We start from the raw sequence: 12,853 nt of genomic DNA, 5'->3' as shown, positions 1-12,853 counted from the left end.
TGTAAACAATCCTCCCTCATCCAATATGCAGATGACTCGACTCTCATCTCCATCTCAGACAATATATCAAATGTCCACACACTTACTCAACAGGCCTTCCTATCCACTGAACAGTGGTTGTCCAGAAATCTACTCATTCTCAACCCTAAAAAGGCCAAACTCTTTATTATTTTTCCCCTGATCTCTCTCTCTCACCTCAAATCCACCTTTACTATTACTTCCTCTAATAACACTGTTATTCAACCTGAAGATCACACTAAACTCCTTGGGGTCATCATAGATTAATTCAAATTCAACTTATACATCCTCCAAAGCATAGCAACCCCATGTAGTTGTAAAAAAGGCTCATTTTCAAAAATAAAGACATTCTTCATCAAAACAGCATCAAGTAATGTACAGACAGTCTCTATTTCTTTAGCTGGTAGTGATACTTCACTACTAAGAAAATCACATATTGCATCTACTCTGTAATCATGCGGTATTATTGTAAATAGAGATACAATATCTAAAGTTACAGATAGTTATTCTCAACAAGATTTTTTTCATCTCTTAGTTTCAACCAGCCTTTTAAATTGCTTAAAAAGTCTAAAGTATCTTTAATAATACTTGGACACATTTGCAGATACTGACTCAGTTTCCTTTGTAAATACATAGATATAGGCTCTGTTACCCAACCCCTACCTGAGACAATAGGTCTCGGGGGGCCTGGTGACTGATTTATGTATTTTTGGTATTCCATAAATCTGTGGTATCCTAGGACATGGCACAGACAAATAACTAAATAAATCAACAGATATAGCACCATTCAATTGTACGTCATATATTACCATATTAACATTAGCAACCAATTTTTTAACATCCAGTAAATTCACCATTTTAAAGGTATTTTCATCTTGCAGTAATTGATTCAATGAGGTCATGCAATCAGTACGATTCATAACTTCAGTGGCCCCACCCTTGTCTGCTTGTTTTATAATCAAATCAGGATTATCCTCTAAACTTTTTAAAGTTTCATATTCACTATATGTTAAGTTATAAAACTTCTTTTTTATATTATTAGCATATAAACTTCTTAATTCATTCTCACAAATATTATGGAATGCTGCTATCACAGGGTTACTGAGTGGAATAAAAGTATTACGCTTCTTGCATGTTGTTGTTTCTGTATGATTAACATCTTTAAACAAGGACTTAGAGTTCAAAGTTCTCACAAATAGTTTTAGATCAGTCAGAACGCTAACCAGGTCATCACAAGCAGTAGGAATAAACTTAACTGCTTTTCCCAATAAGGACAAATGCACTTCAGTTAAGTCAAAGTTAAAGATATTCAAAGTACTTTTAATTATATTTGCTGCCTCCTCGCAATATCTAAAGTCTTGTTGTGCTGTACTGGACTGCTGTTCTTCCTCTTGACTCTGTTTGGGTTCTGTCACTGCTGCGACCACTCTCTCGACTGATTTCTCTTCGAGAGGACTACTTTCTCTGGTAAATTTAACTGAAAACGCATCTGCGAACCTGAAGAAATCAGGTTTAACGATGTTTGATGACACGAACGCCTTTCTGCTGTTGCTAATGCTCCCATTGACTCCACCACATTGACCTCAACTCCACTGTTCAAAGTGGATGATGTAGATGTAAGGGGTGGGCCCAAATGCATGTCTTCTTGTTGTACTACTGATTGTGCTGAACCCACCTTCTCATTTAGTATTCTGATGTCATCTTCCACTGAGAACTCATCTAACTGATACATATGCCCCCTTTGGTTACTAGGCAGTTTTATTTAATTCTCAGTTTTGGGCCATGAGAAAATATGGCCCAATTTGAAAACATTTATATCTCTTAAATGTTTGCATTTTTTTAACGCTTCTAAACAATCATCTAGTAATTGCAGTCTGTCCAGCATTTTCTGATATACCCCAACCATACTGGAAAAGCATGGCAAAAGCATTAAATCATTTTCAAACTTAATATTTCATCCTTTAAGTTGTTTTGAACATCTACAAAATAGTAATTTATCAAGTTCATATAGTCCATACTCAATTTAAGGTTTAGCTGCTGCCAGCGCTTTAATAACTCAGGATAAACGTTGGCATAACAGGGCATTTTCAAAATGCGAAGGCCACGAGGAACTACCCACAGCTGCAAGTAAACTAGAAAAGATAAGTGTTGCCATTGAAATCACTTATATGCCCCAACTTTCCTTTCTAAAGCAAACAAAAGATTCTCAAAGGTATGCTCACATTCAGGAAAAGCTCCCTCTGACTCTGGTCTTTCGGAACAAGATGTAGCAAAGGACTACTTTCCATAGTCAGGAAATCCTTAATGGAGCGAGGTACTTCTTCTTTACCATCCATCAGGTTGGCTGTGTAAAACTCCACAAACGCTGACGTCCACTGTAGCAAACCAACATGTAAAACTAAATAAGGCTGATACAGTGGTAACTGGAAGACACCAAAGCAGCTTCACAAAATCACAAATCCACTGTCAGTACACACTTTTATTGCAGCAAAACCACCCTTTCGCAATGCTAATACAAATACACATAACATACATCACACTTAAATGAGAGCAACTATCACATGACCACAGCCAACCAATCATATAATACTTTTAAATTAAAATTTAAAAAAAAAATCACATATAAATATATATATATATATATATATATATATATATTTTTTTTTTTTATAAAACACGTAGTTCTATAGAGAAGACATAAAAAACAAACTAAATAGAAAATAATCCTAAAGATTTTGCTGTTGTATTTTCACTAAAATAGGTTTAATACTGACAAGGTTAAGACCAGGCTCTGAATCTGAACGGAGTCTAATAATCCATTCATATTCTTTATTTTCCAAATTATTAATATCACCTCATCTAATACCATTTTGTAAAAAATCAATGACTGTGAACCTAAAAAAAGTGATCTATATGATGTATAATATGCCTGCACAATGCATTTTATCATTATTTCTCCGAATGTCAGATTTGTGCTCAATAATGTGCTCCTTTAACTTTCTAGTAGTCTTGCCTACGTAGAAGGAGGGACATTTTATGCAGGTGGCAAGATAAACAACATTCACACTATTGCAGGTAGCTGTACAGTAGAAATTAAACTGCTTATTAAAGACAGGATGGATAAACTTATCACTGTCTCGCATAACAATATCATTACAACAACTACAAGCCAAACATTTAAAAGTTTCAAATCCAATAATTTCCAAGATCTGGCATAAATGACATATGCAGTTCTGTTACTCATTGACTGATTGATTGATGTGTGCATTTAAGTGCTTTACTGAACATAGAAAATTCAGAATGTTATGCCAATGCAGCTACATTACTTAGTGCATGGTTATTTGACCTGTAAAATTATTATGTTCACTAAAGCTCATTTCAAGTCTATGTTAGAGAAAGTAAAACATTTTGGTTTTGCATGATAATCTGTCAACTCGTAGTTTTAAACAAGCCTTGCTATGATATTTTAGGTAATCAATGTTTTAAGAAGTAGATGTGCTTTGCCGTATTTGTTCATGTTCCCCTTAACAATTCTACATAGGGGCATTTATTTTTATATTGGGATTTCGTTTGCATTATCTAATAAATATATAGTTTAGGTTCAAATGTCAGGTATCTTATGGATATTTTGGTTAGAACATCTAATTTAAAAGTCACAGTAACGTGACAATAGTAGCTGTAATGCTTCTTATAATTCCTTTCTAAAAGGACTTGAAAAGCTGATATCTGTAATTCATAACAGAAATGGTGTGTAGGTAAATATGGCTTCACAACTTTCTTGTCAGTATTTGTGGGTACATTATTGTAGCTTTTTTGTAGCTTGCAGCTTATCACCATAAAAATGTGTGAGGGATGATGGATAGAGACTCAGTAAACTGAAATGGAGGGTGATGAACTACACAAAAATGTCAGGAGTCAAAGAAAGTAGAAAAAACATGCAGGAGGGATGGGCTCAAACAAAGTATATATAGTTGTCCTAAATCATACAAACGTTCAGAGGGAGAATCTAAGAACCTGATTGGTGAGGTAATTAACCCAAGATTGCGATTTTCCAAGTTTTGACCCACATTTAAGAAATTTCACTTCCATAATCTTTTTTGTAGTGCATGGAGCATGGAGATTACAATATTTGGAAAAAGACAAACCAATTAAGTGCCAGAGTGGTGTAGAACCCATCCTTAACAAATGCTAAGCACCTCCTTGCTTATGTTGTTAAAGTTGGGTCTACCATTCGGCAGTAGAATCTGCCAGTACTGACCAGCAAAAGACAGCAGCAGAGCAAAAAAATTGTTTCTGACTGCTGTCTGTACCCTTAATGTGTCCCTCACTTCCTGTAAAAAAAATAACAGGATGTGTTCACCTGCATAATGCGAAGAATACGAATTCTGAAACTCAAATGTACATCATTATTTAGTGACTTTAATCCTTGGTGGTTTGCCTGAAATCCACAGATCTTATGAGGAACAGACTAAAATTAGGAAACAATAATCTGTACAGTCTATGAAAGTCTAGACAGTAGACAGGCATTAAAGGCAAATGTAAATGTGACAGACAGCATTACACTGCCTTTCCGACAGCATCCGCTGTTTTATGGTTTTGAAAGCCAACAAAACTGAGATTTTCTTCCCTGTTACTAAGACTACAAGGAGCAAATAAAGCCCCATACACTACAAAGAGTTATGAAGGTCCGATCCGACCATAAGCTAATCACCCTTGATATCCACATCCCACCCCCACCCCCCATTAAGGAAACCACAGTAAAACATTTCTCCAAAGCCAACTTCATGCTTCTTAAGACAGAAGTGGTGAACTTCATGACACCCATGCGGATGGACAATACAGTTACGACTGCTGAATCTTACACAAATGCACTCTATAAGCACTTACACAAGTGCATGGATTGTGCTATCCCAAACAGAACCAAGATGCTATCCTTCAAAAAAAGGAAGCCAATCTGGTGGTCCCCTGCCATAAACAAACTGTACAACAGAATGAAGAAATTGTTGCAAAAGAGAGTAAAATCCCATGAGTGGAGGAGCTCCCTGGTCACCTCAGTAAGAAGCTGAGATCCCTTATAAGATCCTCCAAAGCTAGCTATGAAAATAAAATCGCCACTGATTCTAAGGACAACCACAAAGCATTCTATACCTATGTCAAGAATCCCAATGGCAACAGCCAGATCTGCTCTGAGTTACAGCACAACGGCACGAATATTACAGAACCAACTGATATTGCCAACATCCTGGCAGATAGGTTCAGTGCTAACTTTATCCCCCCACCCCCTAAAGGGCCCATATCTATAGAGGAAGAATGCAGAGTCCCTGTAATCACAACTACACAGGTAAAAGCTGCACTCTCTAAAGCCAAAACACAGCATCCATGGGACCGGACAACATCCCAGGCTGCATTTTACATGAACTTCAGAATGAACTGGCTCCTCACCTAAGCACCATGTTCAATCATAGCCTCACATCAGGCTTTGTGCCCACTGAATTGCGTACAGCAACAGTTATCCCACTCCACAAAGGGTGTGTCACCACTGATCCCGGGAACTAGCGCCCTATTAGCCTGACAAGCCTGGTCTGCAAGGCCATGGAACATATCATCATGGAACTCATAAACAAAGACATTGGTAACCTCCAAACTCTGGATTCCACCCAGTTCGAGTTTGTGAAAGGCAGATCATGCCTCCTGAACCTGATCGACTTCAACTCACTACAACAACTCCTTCTATCTCAGTTACAAATTATTCACTCTGTATTTTATAAACCATCCTCCTACCCTGTCCTCTCTTCCTTGGTATCCATCTACACACCAACTCGCACACTTCCTACTTCTAACCAACAACTCCTTTACATCTACCAACCCCAAAAAACTATCGGCAGACTACTATATAAATCCACCCTATCCCAAGCATGGAATAACCTCCCATCCCACTTACGCTCCATTATATACCCTATACAATTTAAGAAAGAACTCAGAATACTCTTTATTAGAACCAAAACTTGTACTTGTCATGACCCTACCTAACTCCAATACTATTCTGTATTCCACAATCCCATACAATTTCTCAGCATATTTTTTACCACTCCAATACTATTCCTTTTTACCACAATCTCATACAATCCTCTCAGCATATTATTTCCCACATATTTTTCTCTAATATCACATTACACCTCTAGATAGCCCTTCCACCCCATTCATGCACTTTCATTTCTCACACCTCATAATTTGAACTATTCCTAAAATACTGTAACTTGCTATACACCTTACCACATCCGTTATACATCAGCTATGTGTAAAAAGAAAAATATATATATTGACGTACAGTACTTATTTGTACTTTTTGTGTTACTGATCTTATCCCTGTTATGACTCTTAACTTATCACTGTGAATTGCTTTAAATTGTACTGCTAATAGTAATTGTTTTTTTAATTGAAAACTAAACTGTCTGTAACTAGAGCTTTTCTCCTCGGGTCTCCACTGAAAAAGGGCCCCTGACCCAGCTGGACTAACCCAGTTAACAAATGTCTATAACTAAAAAAAAATAAATAAGGTGTCTTTGATCAACAACACTCCATACAAGCAGCACCTGCCATCTTCATATATTGGGTATCCTCAGACTGCACTTCAATGTACAATTAGCATGTGAGTGATGCCCCTGCAGTCAGACCCTCAGATGACAGCTTTATTTGTCCAAATCCTTGCCCATACCTGCACATTTAATTATCTGCATAGTATAATATACTATTTTTGAATTTCCTACCATCCCTGTAGAACAGTGTCAGTGACACAAGAAGCAACCCACTTGACTTTGATTTAGAAGGCTGTGGGTTCTATCCCTACCCCAGCCAAATGTATTGCTGACACTGCATTACAGCAAATGGAAGATGCTGCACTCTTGAGTGTGTCATGCTTTAGATGAAATGTTAAAAAATAAGGCCCCATCTGTTTGAGTTAGTTGTAGCTCAGCTGGATGCAAAAGGCCTACTGCACCTATTGAAAAAAGTAGAGAAAGTTCCCCAATGCCTGACCAAATTTCCCCTTATAATATAAATACTACCTAAGGTCTCCCCTGAAAAGAGGCCATAACCCAGTCAGTGAAGGATAAATGAAATAAAATATAGTTAGACATTGCATGCCTTATGGTGCACGGCATATATCACAGAGTAGGTAATGTGTTCCATTTTCTTAAAGTTTGGTTCCTTGGTCAGTAGATTCAAAGTGCATTATCTGTGAAGCTTGGGTGCTGTGCAGCCCTGAAGGAGATTGTGGTGATGGTAACCAGATATGTTCATTAACACAGTTCCTGTATGTCTGCTACAATACAACCTGAGGCCCTGAATTTCTTCTCTATGACGTGGAAATGGCTTTCCTAAACTTGTAAACAGATGAGAGTTTGTTGACCCCCCCACCTGATATCAGGTAGCTTCTTCTTCAAACTCAGAATTTTGTTAGTCTTCTTCCCCGCTGACTGTCACTCCTAAGTTCTTTTCCCAGCCAGTCAACCCATTAGAACTCCCTTTACTAGAGGTAAGGGTTAACTGACGGGGCTATCATTAAGGCAGTCATCAGGGTGTTTTTTTTTTTATTTATTTAGCCTCACTCCCTTTGGCCCTGTCTAATGACAACCTACAGGTGGAGCACGCAGTGGATGTCAGCACTGAGTCACCCCCAATTCCACAGTGGACTAATGTCAGCAGGGTGTCCCTGCTAACCCACAGCAGGCACTATGCATGGCTCTCAACTTGTCAGGCACAAATCACAACAGAGTCAGGGACAAATTCAGAAATAATCAGGGATAATCAAGGACACTTTTAAAATATTAGCACAATTAAATGGACAAACTGACAGAATACAAGACTGTGAATCAATATACATTTTAAAAAGTAAAAGAAGTCTATAACTCGAATTATTGTCAATATTTATTAAGTATAATTTCTACAAATGTCACCAGTTTTAGGAGGGATTAAGAGGTACAGAGCTAAAATTTGAGTCAAAATGAAGGATGTTCCTGAAAATCAGGGACACTTGAGAGGTATGGTAAACATGTGGTCATTTCCCCACTTTCAGTCAGGGGAATCAGATTGCAGGCATGTGCCCCTGGGGATGTGCATTCCCTCCCATAGGATAAATGTACCCATCTTCTCCTCCTGCACCATCATAAGCCCAAGAAACTAACAAAAGTCAGGTTGCCTGGAGTGTAGTCAGTTCTTTATCCCTCTATGCTACCAGTGTAGGCAACTTGTGTTAATCTCAGTACATGTGATTTGATGTGCCATGGCTTTAACCTCTATTAATAACTGTTTTGTTATTTTATATCTGCCCATGCTGAAATGTTCTGTGTAACTTGCAAAACTGAAACAATAAATGTGCCATGCAGATGTTTAATTGCACAGTTGTACTGATACTAAATTAAGAAGTGTTTCAGATGTTACTGCGTATCTGTATCATTTATAAATGATATGGTGGGGTGCATTGCATTTCCCTGCTTTTTGTGCATATTGGGTTTTTATTTGGGCTAGGAAGCCTGTCCCATAAATGCTCAGTACGGTCTGGAAATTTGCAGCTCAGGTTAAGCAAATGAAGTTTAATACTAATTTACTGATTTGTCAAGTTACATTTTATTTCACTCATGAGTTGATTGGAAGTGAATGTTTTATAAATACTGAATTCACCCAGTGCATTTCATTCTGTGTTTCATGTTCTAAATTGTTTGTGTTCTGCGTTAGAAGATAAATCTCAGATTCCTCAATACATCTGGAGCAGATTTGTATATGTTCCATGAAATTCACAATTAACTTGTGCCTAATATATTCTGTGGTATCATTCTTTGTGGACGGGGATTATCTATACAGGTGTATTATCTGGTGGAAGGACAGATCTGTTGTGCCTGTGACATTTCTTTATAAATTCTGCCTATAGCCTATATAAGAGATTCCATTTTAATGTTTAGATATAATAAGATATCAGCCTATGTTTTCATAATATTCTCAGATCAAAAACAAAAGGCATAGAAAAGTCCTCTCATTAACTTTGAAGCATATAATAAAAAGTTGCTTATGAGATAGTCATGTGATCAAGAACTGAACAGCAGTGGCCTATGAACTTCATTAGTTATGTTTGTTGTATGCTGTTTACCTAAAGTACACAGGTGCTAGTTTTCTGAGATTTTCCCCCCTTTAAAAGAAGATAACACATATGTGAAACATTTTCTAACATAATTCTGTTTTTTTCTTACACCATCAGTGTACATAACTCTTTATTCTTCTGTTCATAGGTTCAAAGGTTCATAGGTGGGTACTAGGCTATCTGCCCAAAGGCATTTATAAGCCTAGCTGGTATGTGTTGGATTTCGCTGCCCCCTTAGATTAGTTCCCTGTGCCTCTGTCCAGCAGAGCCATTGAAGTGATCCCTGGGGTAAACTTTCTGTTTCCCGTCCACATGTCAAGGTTTCTCTTGAAGAGGGTTAGCGAGGAGCTCTGCCTAATGTAGATTGGAATCTTGTTCGAGACCATGGGAAGTCTCTGGGACAGGAAACTATCCCTCCAGTACATCCTACTTATTGTTGTGGTGAGGTTTAGATCCCTGGAGCATGTGGCTCAACGGGATATAGTTTTCTTTAGGTGGAGCATGTCCATCAATTCTGGGTTGGACATGGCCTTGTATGTCAGGCAGAAATCACCTCTGAGTAGGCGGTATGCAACCGAGTACAGCTGGAGTTTCTTCAGTCGTGCTGCATAGGGCATCTGCTTGAGGCCAGTGATCCTCTTGGTGAGGTACTTCTGTGGTCTTTCCAGTTGCTGCAGGTGTCTTGTAAGGTACATCCCAAATGGGCCATTGTACTCTATGATGAGTCTAATGAGTGATGCATAGAAGGGCACAATGAACTCTTTTGATCTGGATGCAAACCCTTTTGTGATAAGGTGGGCCACATAGAAGGATTTTCTAACCACTTTGGCAATGTGATTATCAAAGGAGAGGTTACTATCTACTTGGGTCCCCAGATCCCTTATTATGTCTTCCGTATTTAGGGGGCTACCACCTATGTGATAGTTTGTGGGTACTTTGTTTTTTCCAAAGGGGATGACTATGCACTTTTTGGCATTTAGCCTGAGGCCATGGTTCTGACACCAGGTATCTGTCTCAGCGAGACCCTTTTGGAGGATGTCTGTGTCAGCCGGAGAGTCAATTATGGCCCCTAGTTTGCAGTCTTCTGCGAACTTGGTCAGCCATAGTCCTCCTGTGGTTGCCTGTACCTCTGAGATGTATATGCCGAACAGGAGGGGTCCCAGGACTGAGCCCTGGGGAATGCCACTTGTAACCGGTTTAGAGTCAGACCTAGCTCCTACACCTCTTACCATGTGGGTTTTGTCCGTGAGCCAGTTGGTAACCCATCTCATGACATAGTGGTTTATGTTCAGGCTGGTGAGCTTATCTATAATACCTGAGTGGGGAATGGTGTGGAAGGCCTTTGCAAGGTCTAGGTAGGCTGTGTGGACCACCTTTCCCTCGTCTATAGCCTTGGTAACTGTCTCAAAGAAGTCCACAAGGTTTAGGAGGCATGATCTGCCCCTAACAAAGCCGAACTGGGTAGGGTCCAGTGTTTGGAGGTTCCCAATGTCTCTTCTAATGAGATCCATGATGATGCGCTCCATAGCTTTGCAGACCAAGCTAGTCAGGCTTATGGGGTGATAGTTCCTGGGGTCCATTGTGGCTCCACCTTTGTGAAGTGGAATAACCGTTGCTGTGCACCACTCTGTGGGCACATAGCCTGTGGAGAGGCTGAGTTTAAACAGTGTGCTTAGGTGAGGGGTTAGTTCATCTTTGAGTTCGTGTAGGATGCAGCCTGGGACACTGTCCGGTCCCATTGATACTGTGTTTTTGCCTTTGGAGAGGGCTGTTTTAACCTAAGTGTCTGTGATTTCAGGGGCCCTACATTCTTCTGGTATAGTTATGGGCCATTTTGGGGGTGAGAGGGGGGTGAAGTTTGCACTGAACCTGTCTGCCAGGATGTTGGCTATATCGGTCGGTTCAGTGTATTTTGTGCCATTCTGCACTAACTCCGAGCAGATCTGAGAATTGCCACTTAGATTCTTGACATAGCTAAAGAATGCCTTGTGGTTATCATTGGAGTCCATGGAAATTTTTCTTTCGAAGCTAGCCTTGGATTATTTTATGAGGGAACGTAGTTTCTTGCTGATACTGATCAGGGATGTCTTCCCTTCTTGGGATTTTACTCTTTTCTGTACTAGTTTCCTCCTTCTGTTGTATAGCTTGTTTATGGCAGGGGTCCACCAGACTGGTTTCCTTTTCTTGGAGGAATTAGTTCTGTTAGTTTTAAAGTTGGAAAAAAATTGTTAGCAATGGCTCTATTGTACAAAATTATAAAGTAAACATTTTGCTAGATGCACAGCAATTTAAGCTTTTCTGACTCCGTACTTTAATGTAGTTCCCAAATTTCAGAATAATTCTTGCTGCACTGGGAATCTAATAAAGAATATAGCAGTTGTTGCACGATATGAAAAATAGATTTAATCAGTTGTTCTGTGCTTACCTCTCAACTGTCCATATTTCCACAGACTGTCCTGATTTTTGTCTCATACTTTTGGTCTGTTCCTCATAAAATTTTTTGTTTTCTGGCAAATCACTGAGGACTGAACTCACTAAATAAAGGCATATATTTGAGTTTCATATACTTCAGAAAATGGATACTAATACAAATGCTGTTATTCTAGCAATGTTCTAAGTTTAAAGGAGCAATATTTAAAATCTGTCCCTATTTTTGGGCCTTTGTTTCCCCATTATTTTAGGCTTTGTCCAGATTTTTTGTGCTAAGATTACTGATGCCAGTCATTACGAGGGAGCAGGACTTTATTGAGCTTGCTAAAGCCAAAATCTCAGCCACCATGGATCCTGACAGCATTTCTGGATGCTTCTTAAAAAGCTTAAAACAGAATCCATCAGGGCCACTAGAAATCCTCTTTAACCACAGCCTCAAAATGGGTTTGCTGGATAAAATAGTTTGCTTCCAGACTATTCCATATTAATGAAATAAATATAAAAGGCACTATACAGAATGTTTGAAAAGATAGTTTTCACTGATTTCACTGACAAAGACAGACAGTCAATATCACTATTTCATATTAGGTGCCTGCTGGAAACAGTGCTTAGAATGCCAACAGATCAGTTAAGGCTGAACAGATTGTGTGTGTGTGTGTGTGTGTGTGTGTGTGTGTGTGTGTGTGTGTGTGTGTGTGTGTGTGTGTGTGTGTGTGTGTGTGTGTGTTTCTGCATTTGAGTGTGTATGTGTGCAAGCATGCAGATCCTCATGTGTGTGTGCGCGCACGTGTGTTTGTGTGTGTGGGGGGTGATGTGTTAGGTAAAAGACTGACTATAAAGTGTTAATGCCTCACACGCATGCGTGCACACACACACACACACACACACATTTTATATGAATATACATACATATATATATATATATATATATATATATATATATATATATATACGCAGACACACACACACACACACACACACACACACACACACACACACACACACACGCACACGCACACACACACACACACACACACACACACACACACACACACACACACACAGCCAGATAGATGATGAATGGAGAGACAGACAGACATATGTATTTTAAATACATACCTCAGCAGCCTCATGTAATAGTATGATGGAGAAGGAAGGGAAGAGCCTCCAACTAGTCATTGTTATGGTGGCTGTATTTCCTCTTTGTTCTTGTTGGCAGTCCATGTTTGGACATGAACATGGCTACCCAAGATGCAGTTGGGAAGACAGAGG

At 39.0% G+C, this 12,853-nt stretch overlaps 1 protein-coding gene across 2 annotated transcripts in view; it reads left to right on the top strand.

Annotated features, from left to right (window-relative positions):
* Window positions 1-12,853, top strand: part of COL25A1 (collagen type XXV alpha 1 chain) — a 1,631,546-nt gene that overhangs the window by 1,276,749 nt on the left and 341,944 nt on the right. The gene's annotated exons all lie outside the window — the stretch shown is intronic.

This window comes from Protopterus annectens, chromosome 2.part0 (assembly GCF_019279795.1).
Source record: "Protopterus annectens isolate FY-2018-M chromosome 2.part0, PAN1.0, whole genome shotgun sequence".
Lineage (NCBI taxonomy): Eukaryota > Metazoa > Chordata > Ceratodontiformes > Protopteridae > Protopterus > Protopterus annectens.
The sequence above is the reverse complement of the archived record's forward strand: the minus strand, read 5'-3'. Positions and strand labels throughout refer to the sequence as shown.